Genomic DNA, 7,231 nt, shown 5'->3' with positions numbered 1-7,231 from the left:
TGGAGGAGCCGCCAATTCTGCAGCTACTCAAGAATTTCCCAGCATTTTATGGAACCTGAAGGTTCATTACCGTGTTCACAAGAGCCCTCCACTGGTCTCTATCCTGAGCTAGATCAATTCAATCCATAATCTCGCAACCTACCTTTCTAGGGTACATTTTAATATTGCCCACACACCTACGTCTTGGTCTTCCCAGTGATTCCTTTCCTTCTGGCTTTCCCTCCAATATCCTATACTCATTTCTCGTCTACCCCATTCATGCTACATGCTCTGCCCACCTCATCCTCCTTGGTACGTCCTACATTGGAGAAAAAAAACTTCTATGAGAAAATATGTGCAGCCTATGACCCAATTATTTTTTGTCATATAACCTATTACGTAATCCTCTATACAGACTCTTTTATATAAAATAATACAATTTTGTGTCCTCCTCAGCATACTCGAGCCATTCAATCGTCTGACAGAGAAAAGCCGACGGCCTTGCGGTGAAAATTTCTTCCACCTGGATATGAAGTTTTCATTAGTGTGCCTTTTCAGAAAACTGCATAATGAAGAGCTTCACAACTTGTACTCTTCTCCAAGTATAATTAGAATGATGAAGTCAAGAAGAGTGAGGTGGGCAGGGAATGTAGCACGAATTTTGGAGAATATAAATGTCTATAGGATATTGGTGGGAAAGCCAGAAGGAAAGAGACCACAGGTAAGACCAAGGCGTAGGTGGGTGGACAATATTAAAATGGATCCTAGAGAGATAGGATGGGATAATATGGATTGGATTGATCTGTCTCTGGATAGGGACCAGTGGAGGGCTCTTGTGAACACGGTAATGAACATTCGGGTTCCATGAAATGCTGGGAAATTCTTGAGTGGCAGCAGAATTGGCGGCTCCTCCAGAAGGGCTCAGCTCTATGAAGTTAGTTAAGAAGCTCCATAAGTAAGTAAGTGTATTTTCAGAAAATTGGGATTGATGTACACTGAATTGAAACAGGGATCACGTGCACTAAGAAAAACCGACAGGCTGATACATTGTCCAGTAATTACATTTATTGAGTCACTGAAGTGGGGAAAATTAAAAAAGAAACGATAATTTATGTTTTTAGCTTACTGAACTTAAGATCATCTAGTAGGGTGTTTCAATTCTGTGTTCTGTCCGACCTCTACATCGCTACGTATTATTTAAAATTTATTGGGGGGCTGACGTAGTTGCGATGACAATATCAGAAAATTTTCTGGGAAGAATTAATCGCCTACTTTCCTTTGTTACAACACGCACCGCATAGAAGACGATGCGTCTAATTTTTCAATTGTTGAGTGTATTCGTTGCCGCGGTAACGTTTTTATCGAGCAGTTACCTAGCAACGATATAGGGATACACATGTAAAGACACAGACTGATTGGATGGATTTATGAAGTACGACGTTAAAAGGGGCTCAGTCATTCATAAGATGATGGGAGAGGGATACACAGACAGCAAGGTGATCTCATAAGCCTACTTTCATTTTTTTTTAAATAAGGGAAGTAGGATAAAGATGGCCAGTACGATGTCTCTATCATGGTTAGTCGGTGGTCGGTTACGGCGCCCGACAGGACGCGCTTCTGGCGCCAATGGCAAGGCGTCGCCCAGATTTATGCTAATAGTAACAAATGGAAGGTAAGGCAAGTGGATGTTTTTATCTGTCTCCGCGTTTACAGAAACCTGTGTCGCTTCATGTTTATGGGATCACTCCGCTTTTAAAATAGTGATAAAGTCACGGGATTTACTGAACTTTGTTCAGTGATGTGGGGTCTCCAAGTATGGATGAGACACATTGTATTCCACTAACAGCAGAAAGAAACTGTGAATTTGAAAAGTGTATAATTTGCCGTTTCGTAACTGGATGTAGAATCATATTCTTGCGTTTCATTATTATATCATTTCAAATATAAATACAAAATAAAATATTTTCATGTTATACTGATTCCGTTTATATGCAAGAAAGTACAGGATTTTATATATTTTCAGCTTGTCTTCCTATATTTCAGCTTGCATTTCAACTTGAATATAATTTAAACCACTTTATATCACATTAAAAAGAGCCGGGATAGCTCAGTCTGTATAGTGACTGGTTACGTGTTGGACGACCGAGGGGTCGGAGTTCGAGTCCCGGTTAGGTCAAGAATTTTCTCTTCTTCCCGTCATCCAGACCGGCTCGGAGGTCCACCCAACCTATACAATGGGTACTGGGGGCTCTTTCCCCGGGAATAAAGCGGCAGGGGCGTGAAGCTGACCACTCACCTATAGCTAGTGCCGTGGTCAAGAAACTTTGGATCTGTACATCCACTCCCTTATGCACCTTCATGGCGTAGTGCTTAAATACCTAAGCACAGGGACAGCTTTACCTTTTATCTTTTATATGATATTAAATCCGATTTATCATAAAGGCACCCAATAAAATGAATAAAGAAGAGGACTTCTTGGAAGTGACACAATACAGACAGATTAAATTTCGCCTACGTTTCGGAGGAATACACAGCTTCTATCTTCAGGTTCGAAGTTTAAGCCGTGTATTTAGTAGCAAGATACAAGCAACTCTGCTTCATGATGGCATAAGATTTACGGTATTCTCGTAAACAGGGGATTCCCTTCTTTCCAGTAACTTTAAATACGAGTAACAGTGACTCAAGTACAGCTACGCTAAGCATCGAACATACTGTCTTTTGGGATGTGACGCAGTGCAGTCTGGCAGAACGTTACCAACGTTTCGAAGCTACCCTCTCTCCACCTTCTGCTCTGTCGCAACGAACGGAAAATTGAATCGCTGTAACAGCATTCAATCACCTCCCTTCCCAAACTGACTGATTAATTACCTAATTACAAGGATAAGAAGGAACTTATTAGGACATTTTCATCTACGGCAATTGTGAGAAAATTGTGCTGTGTAGCTTAGGAAGCCGGTCACCGTAGCCGAGCTGCCTGAAGCATGAACTGTCTTTGCTCGCTCGGAAGCCGGGATCGTGGGTTCGCACTCCGTACAAGGCATGGATGTTTGCTATATGTATTTATTCTGTGTTCATGTTGTCCTGTATGTGGGTAGATGCCTTGCGACAAGCTGATCTCTCGTCCAAGGAGTCATACCGTATGTGAAATGATAAAAAAAAAACAATCTCGACACCGTAAGTTATAAGAGGAACGGATTAAGTAAGTAGCTTAGCAAGCAAGACGGGATAACTCAGTATTTTTATTGCTAGTGAGGTGGGACTAAGTCCCTTGTACTGCGGCCACTTCTGGCCTATTGTACCAGCCTCAGATGATAGGTGAGGGTGATTATGGAGCAATTGGTGGAATGAAGATTGGCAGGGGAAACCGAAGTACTCGGAGAAAACCTGCCTTAGCGGCACTTCGTCCACCATAAATCCAACTTGACCAGACCCGGGATCGAACCCGAGCCGCCGCGGTGGGAAGCTAGAGACTAACCGCTTGAGCCATGGCGCGGCCCTAGGATAGCTCAGTAAATATGGGGACTACGCTAATGCCTGGACGACCGAGTAATCAGGATTGGATTCTCGGTTGTGGGAAGTGAGTTTCCTCTGCCCCACGGGGCCCGGATCTGCTCTAGGTCCCTGGATTCCTACTCAAGGATTTCCTACTCAGTTTCCTTGGTTAGAAACTGGCCTGGGCTTGAAGTTTACCACTGTACTCCATCTACTGCTGGAACCTTTTGAAACTGGGACTGACAGATGACCCAACCTGCGAAAGGTGCCTACAAGAAAACGAATCAGCCATACATACCCTGTGTGACTGTGAGACCATAGCTTACTTAAGATTTCGTCACCAGGGTCAGTTCTTCGTGTAACCAAGTGACCTTTATGACGTCCCCATAAATAGGGTCGTACATTTCAGTCGAAGTGTAGGATTAATAAAGGGTTAATCAAATTGGAAGCACAATAGATCATTGAAGGTCGCAGTGCGACATACATCTACTGCTGGATGTTGTAAATGCATGAAGCCACAACTGCACTCTCCAGCACATCTTTATGACATTGTGTATAATTAGCTCAGAGGTTTGAATGTTACCTAATCAAGTGTGCTTGAGAATAAATGTGGTAAGTCCGTTGATACAACGTATTATACAATTAATCAAACTATTTATTTTGTTTGTGCTTGACCAGCGAGGGGTCAGAGTTCGAGTTCCGGTAAGGTCAAGAATTGTCTCTTCTCCACGTCGTCCAGACCGGCTCTGGTGCCCACACACTCTCCTGTCCAATGGGTACCGTGGGCTCCTTCCACTGGGGTAAAGAGGCCGGGACGAGAAGCTGACCAATCACCTCCAAATAGTGCCGAGGTCAAGAAAATGTGGATCTATACTTCCACTCCCCCATACGCCTACATGTCTTAGTGATTAATTAGTTAAGGACAGGGACAACTTTACCTTTTTATATATATTTTGTTTTATTTTTATTTCATTATATGTTTCGGCCCAAATGGCTCCCATCAAACCTACATAAATTTTATTTTACTAGTTAGCCTTTGTTTCCCGACACTGGCCAATGTTTATATTTGAGAATCCAGGCATATAATTGGGTTGAATGTGCCATGAAGTGTCGACGTAACTACCACAATCGAGCTTGCGAATACTTGAAAAGACAACAAGGGGAAGTCCCACATTTGATAAGACAGAAAACATGACTCTCCAACATAATATACGGTCACGTAAATGGGCGACTCTAAACGGGTTTTTAAATTGGATATTAGATTTTGTTACCGCTTTAGCACACATCTCATAACTACAATTAATTAAACGGCATCGCTAATTTTCACACTTTACAATTCACTAGAGCATATTCTAAGTCCTTCCGTGTTTTCACTAGACGTTTCCTGACAGCGACTTCTAATAACAGCACAGAATACAACGCGTCCAGTTCAACAATTCTCCTACTGTTGTTTGTATTATTTGCTGCGGGAACATATTTATCTGGCCGTTGACTAGCAACAATATAGGACATACAAATACAGACACACAGACTGATGGGAGGGATTTATGAAGTATGCCATAGAGATGGGTTCAGGTGACGTGATTTATATACCCAGTTTCATAAAAACTGGTTTAAACATTCAAAGGTTGATGAGAGGATACACAGAAACACAGATAGCATGGTTATTGCATCAACCTATTTTTTCAAAACGAAGAAATTACGGTAAAAATTAGAAAACTGGTTACCGACTTGGTGGATTATTCTCAGTGAACAAGAAGTTCGGAGAAAGTAGGTATTAAGGGACTGTAAACTCATTGACATATAGGAACAATTTCCTATGCGTCACCCCTCCACTTCTCAGAAGTCGAGGAAAAAAAAAAGGAAGTGTTGCTGTGGGGAGCATAAGCTTGAAGAATGTTGCAACTTAGTTGGGGCGACAGTTTGAGTGCCTTATGCGGTTTTCTCTGCTGACAGATAAATACACGGGCGGTGACCTGAAACCAAGGAGCGTTATGACCCAGAGATTTCTGTAACCCACACATCCAAGATTAAGTTGAAACTTAATTTGATAAAGAGCCAAAACTGTTTCCGGCGCCTCACATCCGGTCTGTTTACGTTTCGCGTCGGTGGGTGCTGTGATTTAGAAAGACAAAGAGTGAGGTTTTGTGGTTCTTAAGGGAGTGACAAACAGAGGGGTGTAATGCCTAAATACGAACTCAGGTTAGGACAAATTCCGCCAGAATCCCAGCTAAAATGAGATCTCCTTTCTCAAAACTATGAATCTTATAGAGAACTAGTAGGACCCTTTTGATGGGGGATCAGCCTGTAGAAAAGCCGATACCTAGACGATACAACACAGACGCAGAAATAAATCCATGCCCCAAATGGGATTCGAACCCACTGTTTGAGCGGACGAAGACATTTCGTGTCTCAGACCGTATGTCGGCTTTAATCGACCTTTTGTAATTGGTAGAACAGTTGTATTTAAGTTGTTGCATAATACGTTTAATTAGTTGTAACAATACTGTCACGTGTTCATGGCTGCGTGACTAATAATAACGGGGTTTTATTGTACGATTGGATTTATTAACACCTTTTACAATCACTCGGAATCACAATAAATTATAGCGCCATCGCTAATCTACCCAACTTCACAAATCACTAAGACATGCTAAGTCTTCTCAGTCTTCACTAGTCGTATCCTGACAACATATACATGTCAGGTACACTGTAACTACAGCACATATGAAGTTCTCTTTTCACATGCTTACTCTTCTCTTCACAGGCTGACTTTAACTGACAACTGAACTGAACTCCGACTGAACTATCAGATTATTGTTGGCTTCTCGTTATATAGAATCGGGTCGGACCACAGCACAGAAAACACATCCTTTCCCAGCAATGGACGTATGCGGACAACATACAAAACACCTCTTGGGACACCGGTTGTCTTGCTGCGTGCATGTATCGCGGGCTTTGGCTAGGAGTGGGTTTACACTAGTGTTGGTTGCGTATTTGTTGCAGACTTGTTTACTGAAGAGTTCCCTAAGAATAGGTCTACTCTATTGTTGGTTGCGTATTTGTTGCAAACTTGTTTACTGAAGAGTTCCCTAAGAATGGGTCTACTCTATTGTTGGTTGCGTATTTGTTGCAGGCGTCTTTACCGAAGAGTTCCCTAGGAATGGGTCTGCTCTATTGTTGGTTGCGTATTTGTTGCAGGCGTCTTTACCGAAGAGTTCCCTAGGAATGGGTCTGCTCTATTGTTGGTTGCGTATTTGTTGCAGGCGTCTTTACCGAAGAGTTCCCTAGGAATGGGTCTACTCTATTGTTGGTTGCGTATTTGTTGCAGGCGTCTTTACCGAAGAGTTCCCTAGGAATGGGTCTACTCTATTGTTGGTTGCGTATTTGTTGCAGGCGTCTTTACCGAAGAGTTCCCTAGCAATGGGTCTCCTCTATTGTTGGTTGCGTATTTGTTGCAGGCGTCTTTACCGAAGAGTTCCCTAGCAATGGGTCTCCTCTATTGTTGGTTGCGTATTTGTTGCAGGCGTCTTTACCGAAGAGTTCCCTAGGACTGGGTCTGTGTGTCACAATATGAATATAAGAGAGAGAGAAATGATGTTTCATTGCATAAAATCGTGCCGCTTGGTTCTGCCATTCTGTACCGCCGTCTTTGTGGACAGCAGCGCAAAACAGATATATAACCTTCACAAACGAACGAGTTACAATGTGCAGATCAATTACATGTCCCACTGGATTCGTGTCTCGATGTTATAGGTGC

This window comes from Cryptotermes secundus, unplaced genomic scaffold (assembly GCF_002891405.2).
Source record: "Cryptotermes secundus unplaced genomic scaffold, Csec_1.0 scaffold560, whole genome shotgun sequence".
Classification (NCBI taxonomy): Eukaryota; Metazoa; Arthropoda; class Insecta; order Blattodea; family Kalotermitidae; genus Cryptotermes; species Cryptotermes secundus.
Note: the sequence above shows the minus strand (reverse complement) of the source record.